The sequence below is a fragment of the Canis aureus genome, chromosome 4 (assembly GCF_053574225.1).
Source record: "Canis aureus isolate CA01 chromosome 4, VMU_Caureus_v.1.0, whole genome shotgun sequence".
Classification (NCBI taxonomy): Eukaryota; Metazoa; Chordata; class Mammalia; order Carnivora; family Canidae; genus Canis; species Canis aureus.
Genome location: NC_135614.1, coordinates 43309657 through 43331073, shown reverse-complemented (window position 1 = coordinate 43331073; position 21417 = coordinate 43309657). Strand labels below are relative to the sequence as shown.

Sequence of the window (21417 nt, the reverse complement as noted above, 5' to 3'; positions counted from 1 at the left end):
TGTAGATTGCAAATGGAGCTTCCAGTTACACTACAGGATTCTGGAATGAGGACTGGTTGGGGGTGGGCATCTGCATTTTCACAGGCTGCCCAGGTGATTTTTTGAGGCACTACTCCAGGCAACCAGACTAGGGAAGTAGTATTCCAAAACAATTAATTAAGGCAAGTGAAAGGGACAAGAGAACCATTATGCAAATATGCAGCCATTCAAGGCTATTCATTTCCAGGAGAGAATGTGGATCCAGGTAAAGATTGCCTAAAACACTGGCTGAGTCAGCTTTCTCCCCCATAGGGCCAAGTCCTGCTCTGCTTGATGAACAGAAAGGTCTCAGCAACCACATCAGAGGGTGATAGGCTCCATGCTGGGTGACAGGGATCAGCTGCTAGGCCAGAGGCCAGAACTGGGAAGGCCCACCTGTTCCTGCTCGGCAGTTCTCAATTTGAGGACACACCAGACTTCCCCTGGGAGGGCTCAGTGAGACCCCCAGGGCTGGGCCCACCCCCAGCTTTGGGGCCTGACAGTTTGCATATCCGACAAGTTCCCAGGCATGTACAAGTGCCTGAGTGAGTGAGTGTGTTTTCCTGTTTTCTGCTTTCTGCAGTGTTTAGTTCAGGCTCCTGGTTGGCAACCAGCTTATGGACCCCATTGTGAGTCACAGAGAACAAGACTAGACCAGAAACAGTGACTGTGGCCCAGCTCCTTAGAATCCACAAATCCTGTCCAGGCCGTTGTCTCCAGGCCTCACAGTAAGTAAGCCCACTAGGCTGCTTACAAAGTACACCTGTGTGCTCTCAGTAGGCCAGCCACTGTCCTTGAAACAAACCTACAAACCCACACTTGCCCATGTCACAGAGATGAAGCGACTGCTCCACCGAGGAAGCAAGCCAAGGTTCAAACCAGAGCATCTGGCCCGGGAAGGAGGCTTGGAGCCCGGCACAGGGCGAGCCTACTAGCAAGAACACAGAGAAGACACCGTGTGACAAGCAAAACCGGACCCTCCCCTTCGAAGCTGGCCTCAGTCCCCCGGTCCTGAGCAGCCACGCTGGGCGGGGCCCATGGCAGGAAGGCAGTTCCCCCACCACTGCCCCGTGCTTTCTTTCTCCTCCCTCTTCACACTCTTAGATGGAACTAAGTAAAGACCTAAAAGCATTCCGGCTGTCCCTTAACTCCGGGCCTTTGCGGTCTTCAGAGACACACTGCAGTGGATTTCCTGGTCCCTCTGCCCTGTACTGTCAGCTCATGACCAGGCTAAGCTTGGACTCTCTCCAGAGTTTGCTCTGAGGCTGATGTCCTGGTTTCACACCATTTTGTCATCCCCAGCCCTGATCCCCCCATGAAGCCTCTGCTGTCCTTGTTGGCACCGGCCTCCGGGTTTCTAGAAATGCAAGGCTACTGGCTCCACCAACAGGTCTCCAGTAGGCACAGGACACCCAAGAAGTGTGTGACTCTCCTGGCTCTTCTGGGTGTTACTCAGGCACTTTGGATCCCCCCCAGACCCGCACTGGCCAGCTTCTCCCTCTCATCCTCTGCTGAGCCAGCCCCTTACCCCTTACCTCCTCCCTTGGCCAGTGCTGAGCTTTGCCTTCCAGCCTTTTGGGTCACAGGAGCCAAGATTCCCGTGTTCCAATTCTAGGTCTACCTTTTGGCATCAGGCCAAGGCAGCCATTCTGGTTGGGTATTAGTCCCATCAAGCACGTAACTGTCATTCCCTCCCAAAATCAGTCCCCAGGCTGCTACAGTTGCTTTTTTCAGTTGCCCAGAGCCTGAAGTGCCTGGGAGTGTATCTCATGCTCCTTCATCCCTTCTTCAGGACCTTAGCCCATGTTGGGAGTGGGAAAGCCCTGCTCCCTTGCCCAGAGGTAGGACTAACCCTGAGCACAAGCGGCCTTCCTGAGATCCAATAGGATCACACCTGAGATCATAGCCTCATGTGGCCTCTTGCCTTCCTCTTCTGTTTCTTCTCCCCTGCCCTTGCTGGTTTCTCCTGGAAACAATTCCTTGATCAATCTCATGCACACAACTTCTGGTCTCAGGGTCTGCTTCCAGAAGCCTGACCTAGGACAAAGGTGGTGTCGTGGCAGACTTTGCCTCTGGCCTGCCATGTGAGGATGGATGGGGGGCAGGGAGCAAGGCTTGAAGCAGTGAAGAGGGATTTGTGGTCATCCTGTCATGCTCAGCCTCTTGCTGTTGCCACCCCAGTCACTGCAGTCTGTGCCTCTCTGTCCCCTTCTGTCACCTGTGTCCATCCCTTGGAGGAGCCTCCTGGGTCATGGATGCTCCCTGTCCCTGCAGCTGGGTGGGAAGAAGGGGTCCCTGTCATTTAGCATCTCCACTATAGAAGGCTCAGGAACCAACCAGAAGGCTTTAGCCCCCACCTACCCCTTCCTCTGCTCTTGGCCAGCATGCTGCCAGATGCAAATAAGAAGAAGATTTTAATTCCACAAATTGCAGCACTTATAAAGCTCGTCAGGCTAACTGGCAGGCAGGCACAGGTGAGGAATAAGCGTTCAGGCTCGGCCGAGTGCCAGGGCCCCGGGCTGCCTTCCAGGAAGTCCCCCACCACCTGCCGCTGCAGCTCGTTCCTCAAATGTGTCAGGAGAGCTGAGCATGATGGGAGGAAAGGGGATAAGCTTGGCATCTGTCCCCCTTTTGCTTCCCACTGCCTCTCAATAAGAAGACCGGATGCTTACTCAAGAAAGGAGAGAGTGGGTGGGGTTCCTGCACTCTGCACGGTCCTTCTGAGTTAGCCTTAAGGAAGGTTTTTCCAGGGGTTGCTTCCACCTCAGTATTTCCAGGTTGAGGCAGCAGATCAGAGCCTGTGGAGCTATTCCCCTTCCCAGGCTTTGCAGCCCCCGCCCCAGTTCCGTCCCAAGATGGCATGTGTGTGGCCATTTTTGCCCACTGGGGGCAGACAGCCCAGGACCTCCTGAGAGTAGATGGGCCTGCAGACCTCAGAGGACTCAGAGCCCAAAGGAGTGGTTCATCCTTGCTTTCACAGAGATTTCATGATTCGCATAATTCACAAGTTCAAGGGTAGGAGGAATTCAGGTACTGCTGGATCCAGTGATATGAACAGGACTGGTTTCTCTCCATTTCCTGCCTCTGCTTTCCTGTGTGGGCTTCTTTTTCACATGGTGGCTTCTGGTGGTCTTTCCTTCCAGATGACAAACTGGCCTCTCAGCTCCAGCCTCACATCAAATCAGGCCCGAATCCCATGGGAAAGAGCCAGAGTCTTTGACAGTAGCTCCTGAAAACCTTCTGGGCTTCTTGCTGACCAAATAGCTTATGTTGGAGGCCAGGGTAACAAGATGCACAATTGGCTTTGGGCCTGGACCACGTGGCCACCCCTGGCAATAGATAAAGGAGGAGAAGACATTGGCATGCAAACATTCAGAGCTGCCCCAGTAAGGAGCGGGAGTGGCTACCAGAAGGCAGACACACATGGTTGACCCAGAGGTCTCAAAGCAGAGCCTTCTTCTATGGCTCAGGGCTGAGACCAGGCGATCCTGGAAATGGGGCTCCGTACTATGACCCGGGATTTGGGAAGGAAGCATTTGAAAAAAAGCCAGGCTATAGCCTCAGAAATTCTGCTAGAAAACTGCAATTAATGTCTGCATGACAAATTCAGACGTTTTACCACCTAAGGTGATTCTAACCGAATTTTCTTTTACAATCAATGAGTTAGGTTCTGTCTCCCTGGGAACGTCTTTTTCTTCTGCTGAAAACTCCTATACATCCTAAAAAAAAAAAAAAAAAAAAACAATACAGTGCAAACACCACCTCTTGGATGCCCTGGTAGAACTGTGCTTTCATTCACCCATTTGACAAACATCAAGTTCCTGCTTAGAGCCAGGCTCCGGGCTGGGTGACAAAGACACTGAGACCAATCAACAGGAGTGATGGGCAGATGGCGCCTGCGCTCACACAGCAGGTGGGGAGCCAGGTATTTATGAAACATACACATAAGTGTAAAACTGAAACTGTAAAACGTGGCACAGCAGAGGCGCCCACTCTAGTACGAGTCTGGCCTGGTCAGGGGAGCCAGAGAAGCAGTTTGAGGCTGTGACCATCAAGCTGAGAGTTTTAGGAAGAGTAGAAACGTTGGAGTTAAGAACTCAAGAGGGCAAGGGTGAGGAATGACATGGGAAGATTCTGCTGCCAAGGGGAGGTACGGGTGGATAGGAGCAAGGGGTTGCTGTTTCTGGAGGGGGAGAGATAGAGGCCAAATACATGGCACACTGGAGAGGATGGCAGAGATAGACTATGCAAGTACTAAGGGCAGCCAGGAGCCACTGAAGGTTTTATGCAGTGGGTGGTGTGATAAATTCTGCGTTGGGAAAACATTTCTTTGACCACATTGCAAAGAGCAGCTGCAGAGAGCTTGGGAGAGGCAACAGGAGTGTGAGTAGGCCAAGTGCCAAGACACAATTCCATGGTAGCCTGGACCAGGTGTGTGTGGAGGTGGACAGAGATGGGCAGAACATGGTGATGGATTGGGTGTGGGAGGAGAGCACCTGGAAAGGTCAAGGATGACCTCTGGGTTGTCGCCTTACATGTGTAAGTCAATGGTGGCATCATTCCTTAAGAAAGGGAAGGGTCTGGAAGACATAGACAAGGCTGAATTGGAAAGAGACCCTGAGGAGTCATGTGAGTGGAGGGCAACAGAAGCTCTGGGGGCAGAGGAGATCACCCAGGGTGATGGTATGGGATGAGAGAAAGAGAACCTTGGGCCAGTCCTTGAGGAGCACCAGTGTTTGATGGTCAGTTAAGGGATGTGAGCCTTATAAGAAGGAAAAACAGGAATGGCCAGAGAAGTAGAAGGAAAACTAGGAGAGTCATGTGCCATCCAGGGTCCCCCCAGGAAAGAACTGGCACATTCAATGAGTTTAAAGGAAGAGAGTTAGAGGAGGGACTGTGTATAGAGGCATGGACAGTGTTAAAGAAACCCCAGGATGGCAGCGTGCCCAGGGACCAGCACCCCTGGGCCTGAAGCAGCTGGGTTGGAGGGCAGGTTGGTGCTGTGGCCTCGGGGATGCAGCCACCACCAGGCCTGCAGGTGGATGGGAGGAGTTTGCAGCAACACGTGCCTGACCTCCCGTCTTCCTGCTCTCCGATCTGTTGATGGCTCTCTCCTTGCCCAAACCCAGCCAGAGTCAGAGGACGAAGAAGCCAGGGTAGCACAGGCCAGGGGGACAGAGTAGGGCATGAAAGGGCAGAACATGGATCAGGGAGGGGGAAATGGGGAAAAAGCAACCCAGGTATGGTGTCATGGAAGCCTAAGGGGAGAAGGTTTCTGGGAAGAGGAAGTGATCACGAGTGTGTCACACAGCTGAGAAGCCAACAGAACAAGGGCCAAATTAGTATGATGCGTTCAGCACCACAGAGGTCACCCGTGACTTTAGAAAGAGTTTATTCTGTTGAGTAATGGGGGTAGAAGCCAGGCTGGAACATGATATGCAAGGTCTGTTGGTGGTGGTGTTAAAAGAAGAACATAGAGGTCCGGAGTTCAAATCACGTCACAACCACAGATCTGTGACGTGGCCTCGGGCCCCACCCCGCTCTAAAGTAGAGAAATTTTTTTTTAATTTTTTTTTTAATTTTTTTATTTATTTATGATAGTCATACAGAGAGAGAGAGAGAGAGAGAGGCAGAGGCAGAGGGAGAAGCAGGCTCCATGCACAGGGAGCCCAACGTGGGATTCGATCCCGGGTCTCCAGGATCGCGCCCTGGGCCAAAGGCAGGCGCCAAACCGCTGCGCCACCCAGGGATCCCTAAAGTAGAGAAATTAACGGTAGCCACCTCACAGGAGAGCTGGCGGACGTGATGACACCGTGACACACAAACACCACAATCAACTCTAAAACAATGATGATGGACAAGAGAAGGACTTATTGTACATGGTGCCCCTGCCCAGAACAGTACGGAAGACCCCTGGGTCAGTCCCCTGGGGCTTGGACATTTGGGCAGAGTTCCTGTTTCTCTGCCCCCTGCCTTGGCCAGGACCTCAGCCCTGGCTACCCTGGTCTCTCCCAGGGGGTAGCAGCTCAGCGGCGAGTCCCGTGGGGGCTGCAATCGCTTTGCCCCCTGAGTTTGGGGCAGAAATGGGGCTGCCGACAAATGTGAATGGAACTTTGGCCAAAGAACATCTGGTGTTTTGAGAAAGCCTGGTGGCCATGGAGACAGCAGAAGCAGGCACACATTCACAGCTGAGGATGCCTGTCTGCAGGGCTGAGGCTGGGTGGGCGTCGGGGCAGGCAGGGCTGCTGGCGCCCCAGGGCTCAGTCGGAGTCCCCCCGGGCGTCCGCGGCCGCCCCCCGTCCCTGCTCTCGCCGTCCTCTCTCCACCTGCCGTGTCCCTCCTCGTCGGCAGTCTGTCTGAACGCGCGTGGCCGGGATGTATCTCAGGTCTGCAGCCGCAGGGATGCGAGAATGTGACTCCCCGTGTGTCTTGTAAGTAAACTCTGTTTTCAGTTTGCATGAATGTTCGTCCGGGCGCCAACCCAGGCCTGCAGAGGCCCTGCCGGAGGACCGCAGGACATCTGCAGTGATCTGATCAGACCTCGAAGCCAATGACATGCAGCAGCCCTGTCTGAAATCTGTCTGATTGGAAGCAGAAGGAATACGGGGCCATTTTTAGTGAGGCTTTGTGATTCAGGTAACAGAGCTAGCTCCAGGGAGCCTAGAACAAAGGCGTGCCCCCCTGTGGGGAGAGACACCTCACAGAGCCCGTGCTCGCAACACAACACCCCCACCCCTGGCCAGGATGGAGGTCCCTGCCTGTGAGCATCTGGTGGTGCAGCTGTGGTGGCCACTTGCATGAGTTTGCGCACATCTGTGCACGCACTTTGCACCTCTGTGTGTTTCCGTTCCCAGCCAGGGACCAGAGTGGGAGACAGAGGAGCACAGGAGGCAAGAGGCATCTGCAGTTCCAGAGCCTGCTCTGGCCTGGGGTCTCTGGGGCCCATCACAGTGCTTGGCTCTTGGGAGAACAGGAGAAGCTCTTTACTGAATGAGCACGCACTGACACTGTACCACAGGAAGCACAGCTGCTACTCTAGCAGAGGAAGCAACTGATCAGAGAGGGAACCAAGGTTCTTCTCAGCATTGGTCCATTCCCCAAAACTTTCTTTAGCTTTGTCCCCTTTGTTCCCTTGCAGGCCTGGGCAGGGGGTAGACGCTCGAGTCACATCCCAGGTTAACCAGTGATGAGCTCTGTGACCTTTGATAAGTGTCTGTCCCTTCTGGCAGCTCCTGGTGGAGGAGATAGCATTGCAAAGGCTCTGTGTGCTAGGTAACAGGGTCCTTTTAGGGACAGAAAGGAGGCCATATGGCTGAAGCTGTGAAGCTGAGAGGCCAGCAGGGCCAGATCTGCAGGGTCCCTGGAGCCCTACTCAGGACTTTGGCACTAATTAGATATGTGCCATGGTCAGGTCCTGGCCTCATTCTCAGCTGAGAGTGTGCTCATCTGCAAAGGGCTCTGGACTTGACCTAGGATCCAGCCCGACCTTGGGCCCCCGCCCTGGGTTAACTAGAGATGGGTTCTCACTCAGTGTATAAGATGAGTGTTTCTAAGGGAAACCCATCCCATTACCTGGCTGAGTCTGGTTGCAGGAAGCACATGTGACTCTCAGAGCATTCTGTCCCTACACTCAGGACAACATCCTGTTTTTGTCAAGTGAATCTAAGGACATCACCACCACATTTGAGTCACTTGACATCCTCAACAACTCCTTCTAGGGTGGAGATTTTCTGGCTTTGGGGAGGGAGCATGTTTATAGATTAATGTTGCCAGTCCAGGCATGTTTCATAGCAGAAAAGAACCCAGAACACAGGAGGTGAGTAGAAAGAAGCTGGGCTTCGATTTGTTACAAAAGGTTTTCTGCTGCAGCTATGTTCCAGGGGACACAGAAACCTGTGCCTTTGTGTACAGGAGCCCCTTCTACAAAACCCAAAGATAACCTACTCTTGAATACTCCCTTCCATGGGAGGTTCACTACTTTACAGGGCAGTCTCTTGAACAGTGAAAGGCTGAGAAAAGGCTTCCCGCCTTTCTGGATTAGCCCTGACCTCGAACTCTGCAGTTCTCTTCCCCATGACACATTTGGTTTTTGAGGCCTCATCATGGATTTGAACCACATATTCACCTAATGTGACATAGTAAGCTTTGGTTCAGCAAGATTTACTTTGTCAGTAAAGGAAGGAGAAAAAAAGTTGAAGTACTTTCCCATGGCTACAAAACTCAGCTGCCCATCAACTTATCACTCAACTTTCTCTGGGCTTACGAAGGCTTATTGGTGATGAGGACCACCCTTAGGTTTGGACAAGAGGTGTGCCTGCCTTGGAATCTGTGAGATAATAAATAAATATATCTGTCCCCAGTTCCTAGCACAGAGCTCCTGAAATCCTCGTACAGAATTTCCTGACTGACAAGAGCACCAGAAGCATCTTTTGTTCTAATGTTTGGTCTATGATCCCAGTTCCTGACATAAGGCTCCTGAAACCTAATTTCCTAGGTGATAGGAGTAGCTTTTGTTCCAACAAGGTGCTTCTGGGGCCTGGATGGCTCCTGGAAGGGGGGCTGGTCAGCAGAAAGACCAAGCCCTGATCAGAAGCTGGGTACTTTCAGCTCATCCCCATCCTCTTGAAAAGGGAGAAGGACTAGAAACAGAGTTAATGACCAATTTCACCTACATGAGGAAGCCTCCATAAAAATCCTAATAATACAGGGGTCGGGGAGCTAGGTTGGTGAGCACCTCCCTGTACTGGGAGGGTGATGCACCCCCAACTCCACAAGGACAGAAACTCCTGCCCTTGAGACCCTCCTGAATCTCACCATATGTATCTCTTCATCTGGCTGTTCATCTGTAATCCTTCATCATATACTGTAGTAAGCTGGTAAATGTAAGTAACTGTTTCCCTGAGTTCTGTGAGCCACTCTAGCAGATTGGTTGGACCTGAAGAGGGGGTCATGAGAACCTCAGATTTATAACTGGTTGGTCAGAAACACAGGACAGCCTAGACTTGTGGTTGGCACCTGAGGTGGGGTGGGGGCAGTCTGGTAGGCCTGAGCCCTTCACCTATGGGATATGACACTAGGTCAGCAGCATTGGAACTGAGTTGCATTATAGGATGGCCAGCTGGTGTCACAGAGGATTGCTTGGCATGGGAAAACCCCTACATGTTTGGTGACAGGAAGTGAAGTGTTCTGTGTGAAAGTAAAGGGGACACCTAGGAGGAAGGATGGGAGATTTCGCTATGTGGGACTCCTGCTTAGATGACACCCCTCTGGTCCTCCAGCTGTGCCCTCCCCACAGGTGAGGAGACAGAAAGGGCCATGGGGGTTTGGCCCCAAAAACCCATCCCCTCTTTCCATCTAGACCATACTCTTGGTGCCAGGACCCCAGGATTCCCTATCCTAGTAGCCCTGGGACTGCTTCCAGAGCCTCCGCACAGGCCTGTTTGCTGAGTGTGTCTTCCTGAGAAGCAGCCGTTTGCAGGAGCTGTGGATCGGCTTCCACAGCGGGCCGGACGCCCACAGGCATGTGCAGAAGGCCTCTTCCAGGAGGGGTGAGAAGTGGAAGAAGAGAAAGGGATCAGGTCATGGGCCAGGAGTGGGAGCTAAGGCCTAGTTTTCCTGCACTGTCATGTTCTCCTGAGGAACTCCAAGGAGGTTAAAAATCTGCAAACTCAAGCAGCTAAGAAGCTATCTTTGTTAACATAGGAAGATAGAATACATTTTATTTAGCACATAGCTGACTTGATATATAACTTTAAATATTTAGACATAGGGTAAGTAGGCCTCTACATGTTTCCTCTTGCTACTGCCACAAATTACCACAAATTAAGTGGCTTAAAACAACAGAATTGTCTAATCTTACAGTTCTAGAGGCTAGAACTTGGTCTCACTGGATTAAAGTCATAGTGCCAACAGCGCTGTGTTCCTTCTGGAGGCTCTAAAGGGAATCCATTTCCTTCTTTTTTCCAGCTTCTAGAGGCGCTCGCACTCCTTGGCCTGAGGCCCCTTCCTCCCTCTTCAAAGCCAGCAATGGCCAGTCAAGTCTTTGTCACACTGCCATCTCTCTGACTCTCTCACCCCTGCCTCCGGTCCTCCACTTAAAAAAGACCCCTGGGATTACTTGAGCACCCCCAGATAACCCATGATAATCTCCCCATCTTGCAGTCAGGTGATGAGCAACTTGAATTCCATCTGCAAACATTGTCACAGGACATCACATAACTTCAGGTTCCAGGAATTAGGATGTGGACATCTTTGGAGGGCCGTTATCGTGCCCACCACAGCTTCCATTTGTAGTTTTGTTCCAAGCCATACAGAAATTTGGAGTCTGATTTGTTGAATCCTGAAAGAGTAATATTAGCGCCTGACAATGACTTTTAAAAAATACAATTCTCCTCAGAGTCTGATTTCTTTTAGACCTCGGAGCTATGTACCTGACACAATTTGCAGGCCTGGGCATGAGCTCCACATTTCCAATGACATTATTATGTTACTTTGGCAGTGTTCTGAGAGTAGAGATAAAAGCCCTTCAATTCTCTCAGCCTACCCTTTACAGAGGGAGAAGGGAATTGGGGCCAGACAGTGAATAGTACTAACCCTTATTCCTCCATATACCTGCTTTCTGCCCAATTATTTGGGGACAGGCCACAGAAAGGGCACTAGACTGGGAGTTATCGACTTATGCACTCACCAGTTCAGCAAATATTGATTTAACATCTGCTCTTGCCAGACCTAGTGCTTGTAGTTGGGAGACACAGAGGTGGCAAATACATAGTGGCTAGCTCAGTCACTGGGGGCAGAGGCCTTCTTCCTTCTGGGCCTCAATTTTCTTATCAATCTCGTGAGCAATGGAGCCACATTGTGAAGGCAGGGCGCTGGCCCCTCTCACTCACTGTTGTCTCTCCCTGAACCTTGAACACATAGTAGATGCTCAGCAAATGTTGTTGAATGAATGAATAGCCCTCCCTGATCTGACAGTTAATGACCATATCACGTCAACCAAAAAGCAGAGAGCAAAGCAAGAGGAGAACTGGCTGAGCATGTTACCATGGCTTTGAGAGAGAACATGGAGGAGTTCTAGGGTAGGTTCCTATTGCTCCTTACAGAGCACTTGCTGGAATTTATCAATCCACACAGCCACCTTATGATTGTGGGGCCTAGACGGCTCCTGGAAGTGGGGCTGGTCAGCAGACTCTTTATCATTCCTGCTTTACAAAGAAAGCAGACTTATTAAAGAGAAACATGCTTAAGACCACACAGTTGGTAAGAGTCAGAGCTGGGGTCTGAACCTGGACTCTCTACTGAAGAGATCAGCTTGTCTCCTTACCTCACTGGTACATATACAGTCACCCCAGATCCCACTTGGTGGCTGTTAACCTCTCTTCCACTACGCCCTGCTACCTTCTCATCTCCGGTGATCTCCTTGGGTCTAAACCACCTCAAGGCCAGGCTATGCTGATGGGGAATGAAGAAGGCGAAAGGGCTGAGTTGGGGCGATACTTCGAGTCCTTACCTCCTAACTCAGTTCTCTTGATTGCTCTCAGCTACTTTCCCTGAGCAAAGGCAGAAGTGCTTGATTTGTGCAGCTTCCAGGAAGTCTGCGCCAAGACCAGGGAAATTGCCATCGGCCATCTGTTCTGTTCAAGCCTTCATAAGTGTGCTGCAGGATCTAGAGAGAATGACAGTTTAAAATATATTGAATAGCTCCTGCCTCTTCCTTTATTACCCTTTGACAGGCTCTGAGGGCGAGCAGCCATTAAAGTAAGCCCCAGCAAGTGTCCCAGCAGCACGGCTGGCATCAGCTGGTACCTTTACAGCAGCCAGGGGATGGAGGACTGGGGATTTTTCTCCCCTTCTGTTTCACTTGCTGAGGCTTAGAAAACTCTGACTGGAATAATCCATTTCTGATGCCTGCTGCCGTGGAGTAGTGCACAGAGCACTGGGTTTGGAGTTAGTCAACTCCCGCATGGGCTGTGTGAACTCAGGCAATTACATCTTCTCTCTGAGCTCAAGTCTTGCTGCCAGTTATCTGTGTCCTAGCCTTTGACGTGACTGCCAAGAAACCGCAGCGGGTCTGGGCAGGCAACTGCTGACACCCCACCTCTCCTCTCCCAGGTCTACCTTAGCCCTGTTGTAAGTCAGGCAGGACCTGCAATTCGCCTTAAACTCCATTTCTTGTCCTTAACACTCTACCAAGTGGTCTGGCTGGGCCTCCGCATCCCTCCCCTGGGATCCTGGGAACATAGGAACCCCCTCCAGGTCCTGACTGAATTGTTTCCTTTCTCTGGTGCCGAGGCATAATAGGTGTTCCTGCCTTAGCCAATGGTGTGCTTTAGATATAGTTTCATTCTCTAGATGTCCGTGTCTCCCGTCGTTCGTTTTACACCCGGAGGTCCCGGCGAAGCCCCACCAGTGCCTGGCTCAGCACCCTGCACACACGGTAAGAACTGGTGTGGGGTTCCCAGCTGGGCTGCAAGCTGGGGAGCTTCCCACTCTGAGTGAGGTGACCCTGCCTCCTGCTGGACTAAGGGTGTGGCATTCTTCCATTCATCAACACAATGGACTGAATAAGGGGGACTCGGGTACATCTGGACCTGCATTTTCAGACAACGTCTTCAGGAGACTTTCCCCTCCCTACTGCCGCTTTCTGCTATGTTGTCTTCACCACTCTTAGGGGCTCTTCTGTCTTCTAACAAGCTGGTCTTTGGCAGCACTCAAATTACCTTCCATCCATTTAGCCAGCTTGGGCCAACTATGAGCCAATCACTGTGGCCAGAGGAATGGAACTCTGGATTGGCCAGTTCTGGGTTGTGCACACCCTCCAGTTAGCAGATGTGTGTAACCTCATCTTAGCCAAAAAGATTGAGTACGAGTGGGGTAGGTTCTCAAAAGAAAATAGGGGAAATATTTCTTAGCAGAAAGGGGAATAGTAGACATTTGGCGTGTGAAAAACAAAACAAAACACCCGAGATATCTGCCCTGGTCTCATTGGTTTCACATTACTATCCATTCAGTTCTCATCAAATATTTAGAAATGGGTTCCTTATTTGAAACTGTCCTGCGTTTTCACTTAGGATCTATTTTAACCTCTGAGTTCCATCCTCTTCTGTTCTCAGCCTGCACAACCAAGCTGGGAGTAACCTCCAGGAGCCACACCATCCCCAACAGGCTGCAGAGCAACCCAGTATTCTTAAACCTGTTAGGTTTTAAGAAGCCCTCCCTCCACCATTAACTCACCTCTGTTTCCCATGTTCATCAATTATATTACTACCACCAGTAGATATGACCCCTCAAAAATAGAAAACAGAAACCTGGCTGGCAAAATCTCAGGAATGTCTTGATGTCACAATGGCTAGCAGGTAATGCAGCATCTCAGGACCAGTTCAAAGGGGGATATTTTTAAGATCAGGCTCCCCACATAAGGTCAGTAGTTGCTTTCAGCTCAGACTAACTTCTTCCCATCACCATAACAATCGAATCTCCCATGACAGGACATTGGGATCATTATTTATCAGGAGCAAGTGTACATACATTGGCATTTGTTCTCTCTTCAGAACTCTACGCCCTCAAGGGTATTATACCTTCCTTCTTCCTGGTAGTTTCTTGCCTGATAGTGAAGTTGTGACAATGAGCACTGTACCTGTTTCTTTTGCTGCTGTAACAAATTAACGTTCATCTGGTGGCTTGAAACACAAATTCATTATCTTAGAGTTCTGGAGAACAGAAGTCCAAAATGGATCTCATCAGGCTACAACGAAGATTTCAGCAGAGCTGGGTTCCTTCTGGAAGCTCTAAGAGAGAATCCATTCGCTTGCCTTCTTCATCTTCTAGAGGTTACCTGCATTCCTTGGCTTGTGACTGCCTTTCTCCATCTTCAAAGCAACATAGAATATTCAAATCTCTCCTTGAGTCTTACCTTTCTGGCACCCTCTTTCACATTTAAAGGACCCCTGTGATTACATCTGGTCTGCCTGAATAATCCAGAATAATTTCCTCATTTTAAAGTCAGCTAGTTAGCTGCCTTAATTCCATCAGCATCCTTAATTCTCCCTTGCCATGTAACATTAATATATTCACTGGTTCCAGGGATTAGGACATGGATATATTTGGGGAGGCTGTCATTCCACTCACCATAAGCACTGAGAATTCTAGGTGACTATGGACTTTCTCAGTGATGTCTGTCTAGCATTAGAAAGTTAGAAGAATAGCAGGATTGCCTAAATACAAATAATATAAATGATCTGAAAGATGAAACAAAAACATTCTAGGACAAAAAGAAATACAGATGTCCCCCAGTGGTCCTATTTAAGAAATAACATACTTGGATGTATGATCCTGAAGAGCAGAGATCCTGTCCAAAGAGATCAGAACCTAAATGCTCCCTCCTTAGCTGGGCCCCCATTATAGCTTCCAGTTCTATTGAGGTATTAAGGTTTGCCTTCTTAGGCTCCCTCAGCACTTTCTCCTATTCTCATAAGCTTGAAGACCCCTCAAATCCATCAGGAATTATACCATATTCATTAGGCAACAGTCCTAAAGATTTGAGGGGATCTTTTGGGGGAACTCAGGTGTGAAATTATAGCCCTGCAAGTTCAAGTACCCAATAATGTAGGTCATTACAACTATGAAATATAAATTATTTCTGGAAAGGTTAGATTAATGACTGATGAAGGGTAACCAGATGTTTGGAGGACAACCCTTTCTTAAAGGACTGTTATGTTCTCCTGGTCCCACTGACTCATACAGACCTCATAGGCAGAATGGCTCAAGGTCAGCATTACTCATACCGGGTGTCAGATTGATTCCTACCACATCACAATCCCAGGACTCCAAGTTGGAGCCTTGATGTTGATCCCTTCTCCTTTCCCATATTCAGCCTGGATCCCCTCCCTGCACTTTCTCTATCCTCTTGTGTTATGGAGAGTACTGTCACTTCCATTAGATTGAAGGCAATTATCACGTCCCATTCACCTCTTTGGGCCCAATGTCTTCCATGATGATGCTCTCTTTGTTAGTTCACTGCTGTTGCTTATCCCTCCATACTATATTTGGAAAAACACTCAACTTATGAGGCAGACCTCACCTCCCACCATAAAGCTGGGAATGCCAAATACCCTCTGCCCCAGCCTCCCTTGCAGCTGTGGTGAACATGAATGTCCTAGGCCAAATCAACCAAATTCTCCTGCCCCAAAGTTTGAACCAGAAGCGGTGACATGAAAAATGAAGAACCACATAGAACCTATTGTGAAGGAAGTGGCAGGGAAGCCACCATATCTAGTTTCCAGGGACAGCATCCAGAATTTAGCCTCAGTGCAAGCTGACAGGGATAGGGAGTCTTCACAGGGCCAGTTCTTCAATGTCATTTCAGGGGTTGTTTCTGGCTCATGGCCTCAAGTTGATTTTAGTCTCTTAGAGATTCAGTGAGCCAGCTAATGTCACTTAATCAATCCCCTTTCTGCTCTGATAAGCCAGGCTTAGCATTTGTCATTTACAAATAAGACCCTGAATGAAACAGATGGTTTTGAGTCTCCAATTGGAGTCATCCACACATGCCATTTCTTCCACCTGGAGCCATCATCCACATCCCTGTTCTTCCACATAACTTGTACTTATCCATCTAAGGGCCAGCATTGGTGGCTCTTCCTTTGAGAAACCTCCCAGATTACCCCAAGTCTGGGCTCCTGCAGTACTGTGAGTCCCTCCTGGCAGCACTTACCTCTCTGGATCTCGTCTGTTCATTTCTGTATCTCCCTCACTGCTCTGTGAGTTATATGAGGAGAGATACTCTATTTCATTGTATTATAGTACCTGGCTTATTCGTATTGTTGAATGAATGAATGAATGAATGAATGAAACTATCGCAGGTCAGAACAATCCCCAGTAGAGCCCCCACCATCACTTTCTGGCAGTGTAGGGCATCTTAAGCTTTCAGATTCAGGGCAATTGCCCTGTTCTAGAACCCCTCCCTACAATGGTGCTGCCTTATCCTACTTCCACCAGCACTTCTTATGTATCCACTGGGTGTCAGATCTCTTCCTTCCCTCTTTCTGCCCACATTTAAGATCCTTCAGGTAGAAGCACTTACACTGCCACTGTCCTTCTTCCTCAGCCAGTTATGGAGGCCCTGGGCATTTGGAGGAGTGGCTGTTGCTCCTTGGGAGAAGCACGGGCTAGCTGCAAGCCTCTTTAATGGGCAGGTTGCCATGGTGACTCTATAATAGAGAGAATTGCTTGAGAAACACTGACCACCAAAGGGAACAATTACCAAAGAGGCATCCATTTATTTAACCATTTTCAAGACTGGGTAAGACATAAAGCCACAAATGAAAAGACACCGCAAACAAATAATAGTGCATGAGCTGGTCTGGACCCAGTTCCAGGCCTGCTCCTCACTCCTCCACTCCCACTGCAGAGAGAGAAAGTTCTGCTTTTCAGTGATCTGTAACACTGGTATAAAATTACAGTTTTTAATAGTTACCAGCTATTTGCTCAGCACCCATTATGTGCCACATACTCAAACAGATATTTAAAATGTATTTTCTAATTCTGAAAACAACCCTGTAAAGTGAGCATCGTTATTCCCATCTTACAGATGAGGAAACTGGGGCCCATGGAGTTTAAATGACCTGTCTAGGGTTGCAGAGGTGGGAAGTTCAGGGGCAGTGTTTCAGTTTACACTCCGCTCAAGGCAGCAAATTCTCCCTGTGTTATAACACTGTCATAGCATCTTCGTGAGAAAGCTTTCTCAGGGATGCGACTCCAGCTCTCTCCTGTCTTGTCTGCACCATGTTCTATTGTCATCTACTTCAAAGATAGGCAGTTGATTTGTTTATCCATTCACACATACATTCATACAGACCTACCAATTTCAAACTTCTAGTGCAAAACCAGCAAGCTTTGTGGTGGGCACTTGGCACACATGCTAAGTTAAAAAAGCTTCTCCATAAATGCTGAGCTTCCAGTCCATTTTTTTCTACTCCTGAAAGTAGCCTTTCCTTTCTGAACTGCACTTTGGTTCCTGACTTTATCAGCCTAAGCTCCACACTCAGTTTTGTGAGCTGCACATTGCTGCAGCGTGTAAAGAGCCCAGAGCCTAGCCTGACATTTGGAGGGCTGAGGAGAGCACAGAGAAAAGTATGACAGATCCTGAACTGGCTACTTAGGGTTGAACCCCAGTTCTCCTGCTTAGGAGCTAGATGATCTGGAGCAAATGGCTTAAGGTCCCTGTGCCTCAGTTTCCTTCCTAGAACTCAGAGCTAAAAAAAAAAAAAAAAGAAAAGGCACCTTCTCCATAGGATCATCATGAGGATAAAATAACAGAATCATGCACAGAGCTTTGAGCAATGCCACCGGGTTTGTTGATGGCCCAATAACATCAGCCAGCCCTGGAAGTAGCAGCAGTTCTCAGTCTCAGTAATGGGTCAGTGCTCTCAAGTTCACCTCTGGCCCACCTCCCCATGCAGCTTCTTCTCCTCTTGGATAACCAGGAGCACTTGTATGGCCCTAGGGTCTCTACTCACTAATCAGGATGCTCATTCCAGCCATCAACGGCTATCTTCCTTTCTCCCATTCTGTGAGCATCTCTTCATGTAAAACATACATGGGATCATGTCTCTCCCAGGTAAAAACTCTTCCATGGCTCTCTGTAAGCCTAAATTCCACCCAGACTCCCCAGGGGAGTGTGAGGCCTCCCCTGACCTAGCCCCTGACCTAGCCCCTGCCTACTGTCCAGCTTCACCTCATCAAAACCATTTGCAGCTGCCAGAGCTTAAGGATCTGTTTGACCTAATGGTTCCCCTGACTAGAAACACTTTTTTTTTTTCTCTTTCTCTGGCCAACTTCTCTCGTTTTTAAGGTTCAGCTCTTGCAGAAAGTGAACCCTGGCCATGCCAAGTGCCTTCCATTTTGTAGCTGATAACATCTTTGTGTAGTTCAAGCAGAGCACTTGCAGCACTCCATTGTAATTGTTGCTTCTGCAGGATCAGGGAGGGCTGAGCTGTGTCCTGGCACTGACACTGGCAATAGGGGAGGGAGGGCTTGAAAATATTTAGAAGAGTATATGAAAATTACTGAGAACATAAATATGAAGATGTTCATGACTCTGAAGCTGGCCCAGCACTCACAGCTGGGCCCTGGTGCTGACTTTTTGAATATAAATGATTTCACAGAACATAGAGGTAAGGCTACACTGACCAGGATGGAGCAAGTCACAAATAAGACCACTTTGTAGTCATGTCTGAGCACAGACAAAATGGAACATTGAGGGGGCACCTAGGTGGCTCAGTGGTTGAGCGTCTGCCTTGGCTCAGGTTGTGATCCTGGGGTCCTGGATAGAGTTCCGCATCAGGTTCCCCACAGAGAGCCTGCTTCTCCCTCTGCCTGTGTCTCTGTCTCTGTCTCTCTCTCTCTCTCCTTCTCGAATAAATAAATTTAAAATAAATAAAGTCTTCAAAAATGGAACATTGTCTGAACCACAAAAATGACCAAGGTCCCCCTTTCCAAGCTAATCTGAGGAATGGCTACTTATTTACCAATGACAGTATCATTCCTCTACCTTACTGATTGAATTTATAAAGATCCCTATTGATAGAGTTACCTTTGCAGCCTGACAACATCCAACTAAGGGCACAGCCCCACTTCTCTGAGCACTCCCTAAGTTCACCTAGCACAAGCCTATATTCTTGAGTGAGTCTTTCCTCATACCCTCTTGCTCAGGTACTTCATTGCCCCCCCATGATACACATCTACTCTCACTGCAGACTCAAGAAACCCAGCTCTGTTGAACTAAAGTGTGTCCCTGGAGGCCTTTGGTTAAAGGGCATTGGTATCACTCAGGTTCTATCACCCTGAATTTGTTAAAAGAAATCTTAATTTAAAAATACCTGCGGGATCCCTGGGTGGTGCAGCGGTTTGGCGCCTGCCTTTGGCTCAGGGCGCGATCCTGGAGACCCGGGATCGAATCCCACGTTGGGCTCCCGGTGCATGGAGCCTGCTTCTCTCTCTGCCTGTGTCTCTGCCTGCCTCTCTCTCTCTCTCTCTGAGTGTGACTATCGTAAATAAATAAATTTAAAATAAAAAAAAATACCTGCAAAACTAATGGTGAGCAATATATTTCTGATAGAGAGCTTGTGCTGTAGCAGAGTACCCTGAGCATCATACTGCTTTCCAGAGAGTTGTTGCCTCAGATTCTTCTTCGCTGTGGACCTCCTGGCTGTCTATGATGGGTGTGTCTCCCCTGGAAGAACATCAACTATCATTTCTTGAAAAATTGAGTGTCATCATTGGATAATGACATCTGCTTCCTGGGGAGCACATGGCAGATGGTGTCCATCCCAGGAGCTTCTCTGTACAGATAAAGCCTGAGTCGGTGGCTGTTGTCATTGTTTGGTTACTGTCTGCAAGGCCATCCTCAAAAATGCCTGGTGATATCACTGCCATCCAGTGGACACCGTTGTGGCTCCATTTCTACCCCCAGTCCTGCTTCCTGTGGAAACATCAATGAGGATGCTGATTGATAGCACCTGGGACAGAGAACAGAACAGATTTGGGTGCTAAGCGCCCATCGGAGACATATTATGTGGTGATTGGATCTTCTCTGACAGTGGATGCATAATGGGTCTAATCTCTCACAGAGGCAGAAGGCCAACAGATGCTAGTCTGCCTTGTGAATGATTATTTCTTTTCTTTGTAGAAATTCAGAGTATCTTAATGGGCAAGATTAAAGTCCAGGTAAGGCCTCTCCTCAGCAGCCAGAAAGCACCTGGCGTTTGTGGCAGCAGAAATCCAATATGAAACCCAGATGATAAAGATGGCAATGGGTGTCACAAATGTCCCATCATAAATTTCTACCTGGAATGAGAACCAGGGCATCACAAATGTCAGCAAAGGCCAGTGATGGCTCTAGAGAGGGATATTAGGCCAGGATTGATCTATGAGGAAGTCTCATTCAGGGCTCCCGGCACCTCCCATCCATGGGCTGAGCTGACATGGGCAGGTGTCAAATTGTCACCCTTCTCCTCACCTCTCAGAAAAGTAAAACTTCTTTATGATGCTTTTTATCAAATTTGTCTTTTGCTGTTTCTTCTCTCTCGCCCCTCCCCTTCACTTCGTTCCTGACAAACAAATGAACTGTTACTCTGTCAGTTATTTATCTGAGTAATTTCTTGATGAAATTGCAAATATAATTGAATTTTCTGAAAACCATGAATTCAAATGAGGCAACAGTAGAGGAAACAGCGTGATTAAGGAATTGTTATTCGCTGGCTGTACATCATTACCACCCAGAATTCGTCGCCGGAGCGCTCACAGATGGAGTCACTGAACTATGATTATATTTTAGAAAATGAAAGGGGACAAATCTAAAAAGGCAATAAAGCAAATTAGGAGCCTTCTTGAGGGATAGGATTATTACTGATTAAGTATATTTGGCATCAAAAATGTGCTAGCACTTTGGCAGTTTAAATTACACATTCGTGCAGTCAACGTTTTTACTGGTCTCAAAATTCGTGTTATTTTGGTCTTCTAATCACATTTCCTTTCACCCTCCAAATTGACAATTTGAAAGAACATTAGAAATGCTCTTTTCTGAAGGACCATTTGCCTTCAAAATGCATTTACACTCAGCAGCTATTAAAAGGGTATCACCCACTCATTTAGTTTCTCAATTTAACTTTAAAGGAAAGTTACTGTACTAGAGGAAGTAGCCTCCATTTCAATATAACAGTCTTCGTCATGTCTCTCCATATGCTGGATTAGTGCTGTAGGATTGCGGGAGGCAATTTGCAGGCATCCATGGCCACCATGTGACCCACTGACTGGAGGTACGCTGCCACATACCCTATAGGAATGGAACTACATTCCTGTTGTCAATTCACTTTTTAATGGATCTGAGAGTAATTTCGGGGCATATCTCTTGAAGAGCACTCTAACAGAAGTCAGAGTTAAAAGAATTTCCTTGTAGTCCTGGCTCACCCTCCTATCAGCTGTGTGACTCTGGATATATCATTTCACCTCTCTGAGCCTCTGTGTTCCCATTTCTACAAGTACATAGTACCTGCCCCATAAGGTTGCTGGGATGGCAACTGGAGATGAACGCCTATGGTGTGCTTGCACTGTGCCCTGTGCACAAATGATGTCCATAAGGGTGCTTCTCTCTGCCACCCTCCTCACCCTCTATAATCATGATCTAATCCAGCCTGGATCTCACTCTGGAGGTCTCTTTCACCAAGAGGATCATATCTATCAATTTTCTCTCCTGGTGCTCATTAACCAGTGGAATTCTACTTGGCCAACACTTTCAGCTCCATTCAATGTCTCTTGTCCCTGGGTACAGTCCCCAGGGTAGAGCTGAGCTAAAAAATCCCTGCCCAAATGCCAGCCCCATGCAAAGCAGCTTAGGCCAAA

The 21417-nt window shown here is 48.7% G+C and overlaps 1 protein-coding gene and 2 long non-coding RNA genes across 3 annotated transcripts in view; 2 read left to right on the top strand and 1 right to left on the bottom strand.

The window, feature by feature from the left end:
• KCNIP1 (potassium voltage-gated channel interacting protein 1) overlaps positions 1 to 21417 on the top strand; it is a 338725-nt gene that overhangs the window by 70984 nt on the left and 246324 nt on the right. The gene's annotated exons all lie outside the window — the stretch shown is intronic.
• On the bottom strand, positions 2416 to 13385 carry LOC144312639 (uncharacterized). The gene is made up of 3 exons (XR_013378169.1): positions 13252 to 13385; positions 11528 to 11683; positions 2416 to 3347 (listed from the first exon to the last, which is right to left on the bottom strand). It is a non-coding gene; the product is annotated as an uncharacterized LOC144312639 (long non-coding RNA).
• On the top strand, positions 6206 to 20077 carry LOC144312640 (uncharacterized). The gene is made up of 3 exons (XR_013378170.1): positions 6206 to 6449; positions 12370 to 12454; positions 19136 to 20077. It is a non-coding gene; the product is annotated as an uncharacterized LOC144312640 (long non-coding RNA).